Below are 14,721 nucleotides of genomic sequence, written 5' to 3' on the forward strand. Positions count from 1 at the left end.
TAGCCAACAGACATTTCAGCTGCACTGTATTTTGGTTAGCAACATTCCTTTTGTTTATTTTTTTGTAATATCAGCCCTGGATATCCATGGAAAGAAGAGTGTTTGGGGAAAAGTCCTTTCTGGAAATGTTAACATCATGCATAGTAAGCAGCTGAGTAATTACACACACACAGGTGTTTGTGTACACACAGACACACAGGAGTATTTGGGGCAAGGTGGATGATTCTCCTCTCCTACATAATGAATGAAAGCTATTCATTTTTTTACACTTTTTCTGTCCACGCCGGGAGTCTGCAGAGGCATAAAGGGAGAAGCAAACATATGTTTGTATAAAGTTGTCATGGTAAGGAAGAGAAGAGCCCATTTAGAGATGGAGAATAGATGGTAATATAATAAGATGTGAATGCATTTTCATATGCCTTTGGGGAGCACAAGAGGAGTAAATAGATTTAAATGTGGAAAGGACAACCCTCGCAATTACAGCACTACAGCCTACTTCATGGTCCTTGAATGCAACAGTTGAATCATTTAATATTTATAAAAATGGAAAGTGAAATCACACACACACACACACACACACACACACACACACAGAGAGAGAGAGAGAGAGAGAGAGAGAGAGAGAGAGAGAGAGAGAGAGAGAGAGAGAGAGAGAGAGAGAGAGAATGTCTATGGTTAATACTGTACCTGAAGCCAGTGTATTTCAATCTTGGCAATTCTAAGATATATGGAGTCTAGGGAATTCTGGGAATTGGTCCATAGATCTTAAAGTTACCAAGTTTGAGAAACATTTCCCATAAGCTATTGTGAACCTTTGCAAGGCAATAAAAGCACAATAAAACTTTCAATATAATCTCTTCACTCTGAAATCACTCCCCCCCCAAAGTAGTCACTTTTTTTCCACAGTAGTCACTGGCAGATTTAATGGAAAGGTGAGTTTAGCCTCCATACAGCTATGGAAGCAGAAGAATCTAGATACCAAAGTCATTCATTCTGCTTTTCAGACATTATGCTGAATGAATAGAACTGAAGATACAATCCTGCTAGAAGATAAACAGCATTGGAGGGAAAGTCAACAAGCATTGTCTTTCCACCTTTAGCCTACATACAGAGTAACAAGTCCAGGACATCCAACAATATGAAATTACACCTATATAAAAACTAAGAATCAAGAATCAAGCAATTAAAGTTATGAAATGAAGTCTACAGCAAGAGGCAACATTTTGCCAATCTTGGCCAATCCCAAAGACTTATTGCAGGTTAGTCTTTGAATAGGAGATCACCAGGAAATGCCAGCACTATAGGCTAGACTGGGGAAAAAAATGAGAAGAGACTTTTGTGCTGTTGCCAAGAAACCTACATGGTTGAGCTTATGTAGATCACTAGAAGATAAACAGTCTTCCAGTACTTGAGGATCCATTACAGAGAAGACCAAGCACATGAGGACAGGACAAGAAGTAAAGGAAGTGAAGATCATTAAAGAGAAATCCAATCTAGAACTAAGGAGAAATTTCCTGGCAGTGAGAAAAATTAATCAGTGCAACGACTTGTCTCTGTATATTATGGGTGCTCCACCACTGAAGTTTTCAAGAAGAGACTGGACAACTATTTATCTGGTATGGTAAAGGGTCTCCTGCTTGAGCAGAGGTTTGGATTAGAAGACCCCCAAGGTCCCTCCTAGCCTTATTAGTCTATGTTCCATGAAGGAATATTTTTTGAAATCTTAATAACATTGATTTGTACTAGCTCTAAGAGTCACAGAAGAAATTCTGCATGGTACATTTGTTTTCCTCATTTGTTGCAAATGACAGAAGTTAGGTCCATGTAGGCTATAAAGAGAGATTAAAGTACATTTGTTAAGGTCAGACCTGCCAATGTGTATTAGCCATGGGTGGCCCATTACCATGATAATTACATGCCACAAAATATCAGTTATTGTTATAAAAACTGTGAGAAATGTCTACTTTTAAATCTTGTGGACTTCCTGCAAATATCTGGCTGGCCTTTGTGAATCCTGAAACAGGATTTGGATATATTGTATTTATCCAAAAGGAAGAGTCCTTATAGACACTTCTACTACATTATCTCAATGCCTGCTTTACTATATTTTTTAGCAAAATTTAGATTTTACTCCCATTTAAGTCATATTCTTTACAAGATTTCCTACTGTTAAAAACATTTCTATCTTTAATACTTAAGAATTGCATTGAATCCGTTTTGTTCAGTTTAATAGTTTCCCCAGAACATTCTCCTAGCAAAACAATCTGAAACAGGTCTTCTTGTAACAAATGACACATTGTGTTATTTATGCCTCTCCTGTTACTGGATCAGTCTTTAACATCACAGCCTTTAGCCTTGTGCAAATACATTGTCTGACTTTTAGTTAGACAGAGTTAAGCTGGACATTCTCATATTCCTTTTCTGTGTAAATGGAAGGACTTTCTCAACTCACAGCCAAGAGAACATTTGTTTTGAAAGTTTATTTTGTACATCTGTCCCTGCAACCATACATAATACAGCAATTATATTCTCAAGGGGCACAATTGCTAAGCTCGTCAAGGAGCCATTCCCCCCCCCCCTTTTAGGACATTTGACTGCTTTTCTTCATCTCTGCAGTGTACTTGGTATGTGTGATATACAATAATTGCTGTGCTGAAATTGGCCTTTTATTTTCTTAGAACTCTTCCTGCTTTAAGAATAAGACCTCTTTTTTCTCCCATCTTATTCATAAGTGGCTGCAGGGGTGGCTAAAAAAAATGCCAAGATGGCAGCCCCAATGGTATGACTGAAATTCTGCAAATTTGTATGTGTGAATAGGCTCATTCTCTGTAGTGTACAAGGATAGGACAAGAATCTGTGCACAGAGGCTTTACACAGAAAGAAAATAAAGAGGAATTGGGAGAGCTGTTAAAAAGTAGAATAACATGTTCTATGAATTCATGGAGGCTCCCCCACGACAGGTTTTTCAAGCAAAGTTTGATCAGACATTTGAATGGGATGTTCTGTGGATTTCTATTCTGTCCTGATCCCCAAATTCTTCTCTAAACACATGTTCTCAGGGAAGAGAATCACACAAGTGCCTTTTTTATTTCTTTGACATTAAAAATATAATTATATAGCAAACTCAATTGGTTGATTAAATGACTAATCATTTCCATAGTTTCAAGATCAATTACCTCAGAAGGCTTCTGTACAAATAATTTTTGCTTAGTGACTGCCGTTTGCCTAATGATCACCTCAAAAAATATTAAAATTGTGTCATCACATGAGTGCTTATGACCATCATGATTCACAACAAGGATTCCAAGCTCCATTATAGTAATAAGTCGAGAACTAGCCAGATGTGTCTTATTAGGATACTAGAATGCTGGAAACATTAAAAAAAATTATGCTGCCAATATCACATTTTATTTTTATTTCTGTTTCAGCATAGTTGTTACTCTATTAGTTCTATGCAGGTTTACAACCAAAATAAAAATCGATCAGTTGAGTAAATTAATCAGAAGATCATATTGCAATGTACACAATGTAAAACCCATGGAATTTAAAATTGTACTAATTCCTTATCACACAATTGTTTTCTTTTTTCTTTTTTTTTTAAAAAAGGCAAATTAAATATTGAATTGTTGTGAGAGAAGGCATGGAAATTGGGCTGCAGGAAAGAACATTATGTAGCATTCCATTCTAGCATTGTCAGATATTTCTCATTTTATTAATTGGAATGACCTGAAGGATCAGCACCAATGACTTCCACAGTTCCCAGATAATGGATCTTTTCAGTTGGACTGATGCTAAGTTACTGCCTGGAAAAATTGAGGTTGTGTCTATTATGAAGTTACAAAGTCTACTGCTGAATTTATTAAACTGAAACAACTTTTATTTCCCATATGGGTTGACAACCACTGCAAAAATTAATTTTCTCACCAATATTTTAGTGTGCTTAATAGAGAGCTCCATTGTGTCCAAACAATTAAAATAATTTACATTGGGACAAACACTGATTATGGATGTTACTGTTATCCTGCAATCCCAATCCAAATGCCTTTTTAAAAGCTAGGATTGCACTTTGTGTTGTAATGACATGAAGGTGATGCACAGCTGATAGGCAAGCACCTGGAATTTTCTCTTACAAAATGTTATTGTGTGATTGGCACATATGATTAGCGCATAAGGATGGTCTGTCCCTAAAGGTCCAATTAGGCTTGGTACAGTCTGAAGCAAGAGTGAGTGAGCAAGTGAGAAAACTCCCTACATATAATTACCCATCATGTCCTCGGCTTATCTGTCTTAAATATTGCTTTTGTTGGATTTAATTATGTGTGAGAAATGATGAATGTCACTTTATCTGTGTGATCTTACTCAAGCAATCATTCTGCTGCCAAAAGAGTACCAATATTGTCATTTCAGATAGAAGAAATGAAACTTTGAGGAGGCTGAATTTTATTTGGTAGAAAGGGTCAATTTTTTTCTTTGGCTACCAAGTTTTCTTGCTGCCTACATCCAGCCAATACCCTTTTCCTCAGTAAATTATAGTGAAGCAAGTTTGCAAACTGGCAGCGATTTTCTTTCCAGGTTGATTGTGTAGGATTGTTCAGTCAGGATCCAAGGTATGTGAACTTTTGCTGTTTAAGTTGGATTAAGAGAAAAGAAAGAGTTCTTAAAACCTGGGGGACCAACTAAGCAGCAGAGCTTAGGATATACACCACCATAAAGGGCTTGCTTTCAGTTTAATGTGTTACTAAATCCAAATTACTCTGATTTGTAAACTCTGATTTATGGAAGGGTGTAAATTATCAAGCAAGTTGTTGCTTATTTAATACACTGCATTTAAATGAACCATCTGTAAACCCACCCATAATTTCTACCTCTTTTCCAAATGATGGGATTGAATCTTTTTATTTCTTTTTTTTTAAAAAAATGGTATGCTACTTTGAGGATTTGTAGTGGTAGTGGTATTAGTAAAAACAAATCACAACTGCCATTTGGTCATGTGGACAACTTATTAAAACATAAATTCTACTGAACAACCCATTCCAATTCCTACTAAGTTCCTAATTAAAATAGACCAGAAAAAGAAACATGACCAGATAAGCTAATTCTATTTTATTGTAAGCCTACAATCAAAGAATCTTCAAGTCTGAAATTACAAATCTGCCACAGTCTCTTTTTACTACCTGATTAGTTAAAACAAAGAAAGTTTCTTTCTCTACCCATTATTTATTTGTGGGCTGTTTCTCCTTTTATTTGACAATTCCCTAGGCAGTACCGAGGAGCCTTCTTAAGTCTTATCCAGCCAACCAAATTATCTAAACTTCACTATCTCTTGTTCCTCTAGAATGCAGCCTCTTCCTTCTGGGCATCCTAACTATATTCTACCACAAAATTGTTTGTAACTAATCTGTAAGGGTAACGTATCAAAGGAAAGGATGGTTTTGGACTTGAGAAAGAGATGTAAATTAGATTACAAAGTTTGACAGAGTCAGCAGCAGTGTTTGGATAAAAAATGGGATAAATAATCTAAAGATTATACCAAGGTTATCAGTAGCACAATGGGATTAATAATTCATTGCATTATGCTAACTGGATTTTACAGAACAATGATAGCATTCTTACAATTGAAGATCATTCTTTAAGTTATAAACCTGAGATTTAGGAATAAAACCATTGTAGTTTTCTCTGATCTCTGAGAAGGAACAGTTTTCTTACACTGATGTAAGGATCTTTGTTTTCCTTTAATATGTTGAATTGAATGTCATAGTTCAACAACATTAGACATTATAATTCACTGGGACTTTGGGACATGAGGGAGAAACTATTCTCATCTGTATATGAGTCATTCAATTTTAATTGGATGTAAATCAAATGAAAAAAAGTGGATGATCCATCAACTTTTTGCTTGAAGACCTTGGTCATTGGGATTCAATGGGGTTGGGACTGGGAGTCAAAGAATTGAAGATAGGGGGTGCATCTATATAACAAAAATCACAAATCTTTTACAGTGCATAGAAAATATGGGGGCTTCCTGTCTTGAGAAGTGCCATTGTGACATTTGTTTCTCCATAGATGCCCTCTGCTTGGGCACTCTGCAAATTAATAGCTAGCTGATTTTTTTTTAATCCCATTTATATTCCGCCCTTCTCCGAAGACTCAGGGTGGCTTACAATTTAAGCACAAACTAATGTGCTTAGCAGTAGCCTTCATTCTATGTATGTGCCTGCTTATTAGGGCTTTCGCCCCCCCAAGCGGCATTATTACAAAGTCAGCTTATTGCCCCCAACAATCTGGGTCCTCATTTTACCTACCTAGGAAGGATGGAAGGCTGAGTCAACCTTGAGCCTGGTGGGATGCGAACCTGCACTAATTGCAGGCAGCTGGTGTTACTTAAGGAGGCAGTAGCCCACTGCTCCACCAAGGCTCTTGTTTTTATTTTTTCTTAAAAAAGAACAAGGTGCTAATAAGAAAGCCATTGGGATCAAGTTAAATTCATTTCACATTCTTTTGCCTTTTAAGTCAACAAGAAAACTTGTATGGATGCACACCTATAAAATATTAAGCCCTGCATAATGTTATATAGACAGATAAACACAGGCAATGTCATCTGAAAAATCTCAACACAAGGTAACAATAGTATTTATCAGTTGTGCTCTAGTCAAGAAAATAAAATAGAACAAGGACATCAATGGAATACTTACACAATGAATTTTCCAGCAAGGATGGCAAAGGAAGATTTGTTAAGAAAATGCTTGAGCCAGACAGTGTAATTAAAAACAAAAACAAACAAATCTAAGCAAAAAAAAATTAGGTCAGGCAGATGTTAGAAAAGTTAGAGAGTTAGAAAAGGAAAGAAAAAAAAAGGATTTGATGCAACCTAACTACAACAGCACACAAACAAATAGCATAGATATGCTCAGATGACATAAAGTTGCTTTGCTTACGTTATTCTATCTGTCAGGAAGTAGAATAAAAATATTTCCTATTTTTTTGGCCCGTTAAGCTCAGCTGGCCCTCAACAGATCTAAGTGCTCAGTTTCTTTGATATCTTTCAAGCACTGTATGGATGTAAAAATGGCTGTGATTGTTCATATAGATCTTTACAAGGTATTGAATGGACATTTATTTGTCAGCTGCAAAGAGTTAAGCATAGTTGCTGCTAAACCTATTGCTAGCATATAATTCAGTAGGTGTTAGTAATGGGCTCAGTATAGTGGAATCAGGAAATATTTCTCTCCTTCCTTCCATGCAAATATCTATGCTATTCTGTCCAGAAACAATGCAGGTAGTCCTCAATATATGACAATAATTGACTCTGGAATTACAGTGGTAAGATGTAAATTTTTAAGTGGGGTACCATGGACCATGCCCTGATCTTTTTGCAACAGTCATTAAGTGAACTCTGGAGTCATTAAGTGAACTTTGAAGTCATTAAGTGAATGCTATGATTGTTCAAAACAACCCATTTTCTTCATGTTGTTTCATGAAAGTTATTGTAGGAAACCTGCAAAATATACCAAAAATCATGGTCAGATGTCAGAACTTCTAAATGGTAAGTATTGTAAGTGGTTTTGGGGGGATTCACTGTAACTTTGAACATTTGCTAAGCAGCTGGTCATTAAGCGAAAAGTGCCAAACTGGATTCAGAAGTTCAACCGGAACTACCAAAACAAATTAGTGGCATGAACAATCTCCATAATATTTCTGCCCCCATTGTTTTTCCACACAGCCTTCTTCTACTGCCTCTGTTTCCAATCATGCAACCTTTTCCAAGCCAAAGAAATGTATCTATCTTGAGATTATCCCTAAATGAAATTGAAAAACTGCCTGGGCAGAAAGACTATTCTAACAATTGCAGGTAAATGAACCTTGATTCATTCAGAGCTAGGAAGGAGTTGAAGGCAATTTTATGGTGGGTAGACATGGTTGCTTAGGCATGTTTGGGCACTGAAGTTGGAATATAGTGTATGAATTGTGTAGACTAGTACCCAAGAAATCAACATAAAATAAATTCTAATTTAAGAGAGGCTAGAGAAAGAATGTATTTTTTCCCTACTGATATATCTAGTTAACTTTAGATCCTAGATGAAAGTATCTTTACTGATGATCCCTTAGCCTTTAAATAGCCATTTGTAAAATCATAAGTTAAGAACTGAGAGGATCATTTCTGTCCTTGCTCAATACAAAAATCCATATTAAATCAGTTGTTGTGTACTGGGTTCGTTGCACAGAAATGAAGACGAGGCGAGTGAGTTCAGCAAAGAGCATGGTTTATTCCTTGCAGGATCTAAACTAGAGAACAGGGCTGCAGCTGCAGCAATTTATACCTTGGCCCCTAGGCAGCGGCCAATAGGTTTGAAGCAACCTATTGCCGCCTTGGGGGCAACCAATAGCAGCACTGGAGATGGGTTGTCTGAGATGCTGGGAGCTGTTAGCTAGCTCCCTGCTCTAGCAACCAACCAGCCGTTACCACGTGGTGTTAACAAGCAAACCCAATACATTACATCAGTCATAAGAGGTAGTTATGTAGCCATGGATGAAAGGACTTTGAACTCGAAGTACCAGCCCTACTTGGTCTCCATTTCCACTCTTATCAATAGCCTTCTCCTTTCCTTCTAAATTCTTTGGCTATTGCTGGCAAGAAGAAAACTTGAATTCCAAATTCATCTCAGCCAACTTTAGCAGCAAATTATACAGTGTGTAAACGATAGATTTTGTAGCTGACTTTCTGTTTCTAGTTTTGCTTGCGTAAGCACATGTTTATTTTAACATAGAAACTGAAATGGTGGTAACATTTTTATAAATAAGGGAATGGAAATAAAATTGAAATACCGTATGTCCTCTCAGAGGAAGGAAATACGTACTGGCATTCGAGATGTAAAAACTGGCTGGGGAATTCAGGAAGTCCAGTTACATTAAAAGTTTCTAAGTTTGGAAAATAGTAGTATAGCTCATCATTGACATTCTAATATTCTTAATCTAGTTTCCTGCCAGTTTTGAAATTATGATGACTTTTTGCTGAAAAATCTACAGGAAAAGCCTTTTTACCTTCCACCATAATCTGACTCATATTTCTCCAAACTGTTTTTCCCATTCTTATCCCATTCATTCCCTTTTGTTGTTGTGACTTTGGCCAATAATCATATCTTGAAGATTATAGATTCAGGGAAATGTAATTTCAAAGATTTCAGCCAACCTCTAGATCTGAGTTACTATCATAATACTAGGGCAGTCACCTCCAGACTTTTTAATACTATAACTGAAGAACCAAATCTAATTGTTCATTGCTGCTTTTCCAAATTTTCAGCAAAGGGGCCTTTTAAGTAAAGTTGGCTGTTAATCTTTAAATGAAAAAAATAAAATAAAAATAAAGATGGAACATCTTGCCAAGGTATGTTAAATACTCAGGGATTTAAATGTTCAGGATTATTCAGTCTTCAATCCATAAAAAAATAAAAGCCAAGAGAAGAGAAGGAGAAAATTACTTAGTATAACATTGGCAATAATCCAGCAACTTCTTAGGGATATGTTTTGATTTAGAATAACTTCTAAATTATTATGCTGGAGTTAAAATGGATACATTGTTGTAGGACATCAATTTAATTAAAGTATGTGCAAGAAAAAAAAGAGTTGCTCTGCACACTACTGTATCAAATCTAGGGGCACACTTCTGCTTCCTTAGTGTGTAAATGTGTTTTAGTGCCTTGGTGGGGGGAGAGGTGAAAATTCCAACTGCTGAATAGTTCCCTTTTTTATCAACCATAAAAGTAAGACACATAGATGATATAAATGGATCATATAAGCAGGAACGCAAGAAGGGAGATGACATATATTACTTATTGATCATGTCAGGATCTATTTTTTGTTTGAACCTTTAAATGTTAATTTGTAGAGATCTGATAAATTTTGTACTAGCATACAGATCTTAGTACTTTACGAAGAAATCCAAAATAATTAGGCAACCAATACAAAGACAGCATATGTTCTTATCTACTTTTGGGGGCTTCAAGTTAATCCTGATCTCTGGAAGCTACCTCGACAATATATTTTTTTCTGGGCAACATCGCCATTGCCCTCTTCTTTGGGGCAGGAGAATGACTGGCCCACAGTCACTTCCTTTGTACCTAAGGGGGGACAAGAACTCACCTTGTGAGTTTTATTCACTAACCAGGGATGCCCAACCCTCAGTCCTCGAACTGCTATCAGTCCATGGCTTGTTAGAAACCAGGTCATTGAAGCAGCGGGCAAGTGTGCAAAGCTCCATTTGCACATGTGCAGGATTAGGTTGTGTGTGTGAAACTATCCCTTCCCTCTTGCCACAGCTGCTGCTGCCTGCTGCCACCACTGCCGGCCCATGGAAAGGAAAAGTTGGAGATCGCTGCATTACACCACTACACCTCTTTGACTAGCATTATGGATGCCTTCTTAAAATCCATATGATTCATGAGTTTGCCAGCTATATGATGGCTCAGTGGTTAGAATGCAGTACTGCAGGCTACTTCTGCTGACTGCCAGCTGCCTGCAATTTGGCAGTTTGATTTTCACACGCTCAAGGCTAACTCAGCCTTGCATCCTTCCAAGGTCCCAAATTGTTGGGAGCAATATGCTGACTCTGTAAACTACTTAGAGAGGCTGTAAAGCACTATGAAGTGGTATATAAGTCTAAATGCTATTGCTACTAAGCCCAAACCAGTCAACTTTTATGGTTCGCCTTAAAGGCTGTGTGACTCCCTTTAAGAGTTGTGAAAAGGGGGGCTTAACAAGTCCCATATAGCTGGCAAACTGAAGAACTACATAGATTTTAAGAAGGCATCCTTAATGCATGTCAGAGGTATCACATAATCTTAAAAACTAAAAGTAAGTTCCCAGGCAAACTCATAATAAGTCAATTCAGGTCTTGTGTGCCTCCTTGAAATCTTTCCTTCCTAGAGTTCCCACCTCTGGGCTGTGTTGTTGTCTCATGTTGCATCCATTGAATTCTTCCTCCACCTGTTTGCCACAGTCTGTCTCTGGCTAAAGGAGCTGGCAGCTGCCATTTCAAATTTTCTCATATGCTCAAATTGAGATGTGCATGCCATCTTTCATAATAAATTGTGTACAAATACAGGGACTCATTTGACATACACGACATACAACCCTACAATTGTAGTTGTATGTTGAAGACAAATATTATTTGTATTTGTATTTAGCAACTCGACTTTTAAAATTCATTATGAAATGCAGCAAAGTTTCTTCTAAAACTTTTTTTTATGTACCAATGGAATTTCAATGATGAATTCTTCCTCTCCAGTTCTGATTTCTTCAATTAAAAACGCAATCTATTTTTCTTTTAAGGACCCTACAGAACATCTCTGAGGGTGGTGCATTTTTCCATTTAATAATTATTTCTGCACAAGAAGCTAGGGAATAAATCCTGTGATAAGATAAAACAGCAAGGCCCTGTTAATAGGGACCTAAGTTTCTCTCTACTGCCAGTTGCGCCCCTATCTGGACAGAGATGATTTATGTACAGTCACTCATGTGCTCGTTACCTCCCGTGTTGATTACTGCAATGCTCTCTACATGGGGCTGCCTTTGAAGACCACCCGAAGACTTCGGCTGGTGCAGAATGCGGCCGGGCGGGTTGTGATGGGAGCATCCCGATACTCCCATATTACACCTCTCCTGCGTGAGCTGCATTGGCTACCGGTTGCCCTCCGGGTGAGGTTCAAGGTGCTGGTTCTTACCTATAAAGCCCTTCATGGCTTAGGCCCGGGATACCTGCAGGACCGTCTGCTGCCAGGAACGATTTCCCATCGCCCTGTGCGCTCACAGAGAGAGGAGCTCCTCAGGGTGCCGTCGGCCAGACAATGTCGGCTGGTGACCCCCAGGGGGAGGCCCTTCTCTGTGGGGGCACCTGCCCTGTGGAATCAGCTTCCCCTGGAGCTCCGGATGGCCCCAGACCTTCGGTCCTTTCGCCGTGACCTTAAGACATTTCTTTTCCAACAGGCCGACTTGGACTGTTGACTAAGGGGTTTTAACATGGTTTTAACGTTTTATTGGTTTTAAGTGGGGCTAGGTATAGTTTAATTTCTTCTTAATATTTGTATCCTATTTGTATTTTATTGTTGTTAGCCGCCCTGAGTCCTTCGGGAGATAGGGTGGAATATAAGTCCCAGTCAATCAATCAATCAATAAATAAATAATAAACCAAAGGCAACATCAGCTTCAAAATACTGTTTGGGGAAGTTAAAATAAAATTTCTACTTTGAAACAAATTATGTTTAAAATAAAAGTTCTGCCATTATTAAAAATATGTAAAGGTTAAACAAAACAAAACCTAAGAGCAAACTTATCAGTAGTTTAACAGGTAGAATTTTAAAGACAACCTCCATAGAAGAAAACTGCCAGTATAGGCAATTACAGCTTCTATTTTAAGAAGGTCAGTCGCTCCTCTAGTTAATGCAGCAAGTGTGCAATATGATAGGTATTACAAGCGCCCTCTAGTGTTAGATAACACAGCTTTTCACTAAGCATTCCTGTATATTCATTCCACTCGTAACACTGTTAGTGATTATAAATGTAAGACCTGTAATAGAAAACAGTAATCATGAGTAGCGAGTATAGTATAGCTAGCTAGTCTTGGACTTACAACGGTTTGTTTAGTGACCTTTCAAAGTTACAACAGCACAGGGAAAAAATGACTCACAACCATTTTTCACACTTAGGACAGTTGCAGCATCCCCATGCTCAGGTGATTTACATTTGGATGCTTGATAACTGCTTCATATTTGACAGTTGCAGTGTCCTGGGCTCATGCGACCCTATTTTGCGGCCTTCTGACAAGCAAAGTCCATGGGGAAGCTGGATTTGCTTAACAACCGTGTTACTAACTTAACAACCACAGTGATTCACTTGACAATTGTAGCAAGAAAGGTCATAAAATGGGACAAAATTCACTTAACAAATTTGGTTATAACTTAACAATTGTGGTTATAACTCAAGGACTTCCTCTGATTCAATAAATATTTATTTATTTGTTTGTTTGTTTGTTTGTTTGTTTATTTATTTACTTATTCTTAATTGTTCCTCCCTTTCCCTCCAAAAACAAACCAAAACAAAAATAAACCACCTAAAACTCAAGGAGACTAAGGAAGAAGTGCAAGGCACCAGAAAGTGCAATAGAAAACTAGCCAATATCATCATTTAGAAAATTAGCTACATACTTTTTTTTCAGGCTTTGAAATTTAAGGGTAGGTAGTTATGATTCAGAGCCATCACTGTGGAGCAAGTGTCACTTGTTCCTGACTTTGAAAAGAGCATGTAGAACAGTGAGCATTATGGGAACAAAATAAAATATTTTGAGACATCAAAAACCTGCAGCAAAAGTAGATAAACAAAAATAAAGCTTCAGCTGGGAAATCATCAAGAATAGGCTAAAGCTTTGCGGACAGGTGTAGCACTCCTAATGTGTGCATTTGGGGATCATATTTTATTCCCACAATTGTATTGCTGTAGTAGTGCAGTGGTTAGAATACAATACTAGAAGCTACTTCTCTGACTGCGAGATCCCAGCAATTCGGCAGTTCTAGTCGCACTGGTTCAAGGTTGAGTCAGCCTTCCATCCTTCCGTAGTTGGTAAAATGAGGACCCAGATTGTTTTTTTTGGGGGGGCAATATGCTGACTCTGTAAACTGCTTAGAGAGGACTGTAAAGCAGTATGGGGTGGTATATAAGTCTCAGAGCTATTGCTATTGCTGAGCAATGCAGATATAAATCCATTATTGATGGAAGATTTCAGGAAGTGGTAATTAGCTAAGTTTTCATGCTAACTGGTCAATTTCTCTTCTCAATCTCATTTTATGCAAAACAGATTGTGCTCTAGACCAGTACTTCTCAACCTTGGCCACTTTAAGGTGTGTGGACTTCATCTCCCAGAATTGTTCAGTCAGCTATGGGCAAGAAAGTTTGAAAAACACTGTCCTAGAGTAAGCCAGTATAGTACTGCAGTTTAAACACAAAATCTTATTTGGTGTGTTAGGAGGAAACTATCTCTGACACTCTTTTTATTAGTTTGGACTTAAATAAAGAGGACTGTTTTCCTTTTCCTACTAATAACATTATGCCACTTTCTACTTTGGTGTATTTAGCATTGCGTTCCTTTCCCTTCCTACTACTGTTTATCTCTGTTTATCTTGAAGCCTAAGACTGCTTTCCAATCCTGAAAAATAAAGTGAAATGGACACCTTTCCTCTTCAGCTGGCAGTCTTCATTACACTGTGATGCTCTAAATATTAGACTGTATTGTAATAGTTTAAGCTGCATTTAAATCAAGGACTAGGCATCTTTTCTCTGTCTTGTTCAGAAATATCTCCCCTCTGCCCACACTTTTACTGATCCACGTTTATTGGATAGTTTGGCTGCAGACTTGATGTCAGTGATTCAATAGCATTTGACCATAGTTAAGGTTTTGGTTTACCTTACACCACTCTATTAAAAGAAGTTGCTCTACAAACAAAAAGCAGATGTGTATAGACGCATCTTCAGCCACAAGGCAGATCTTTGTCCGTCAATCAAAATTGCCCTTGGTAGAGAAGATCCACACACCTGCACATTACTAAGGTTAATTGTGAGGTTAATGCAGTGATGCCTCCCTCAGTCCCCAATTGCTGAGGGTGATGGCCCTGAGAAAACATTCACACGTGCAACTAATTTGGCAGATATCCAAACAGAGGCACCCTTTATGAAAGG

Source organism: Vipera ursinii (genome assembly GCF_947247035.1).
Source record: "Vipera ursinii genome assembly, chromosome: Z".
NCBI classification, from domain to species: Eukaryota; Metazoa; Chordata; class Lepidosauria; order Squamata; family Viperidae; genus Vipera; species Vipera ursinii.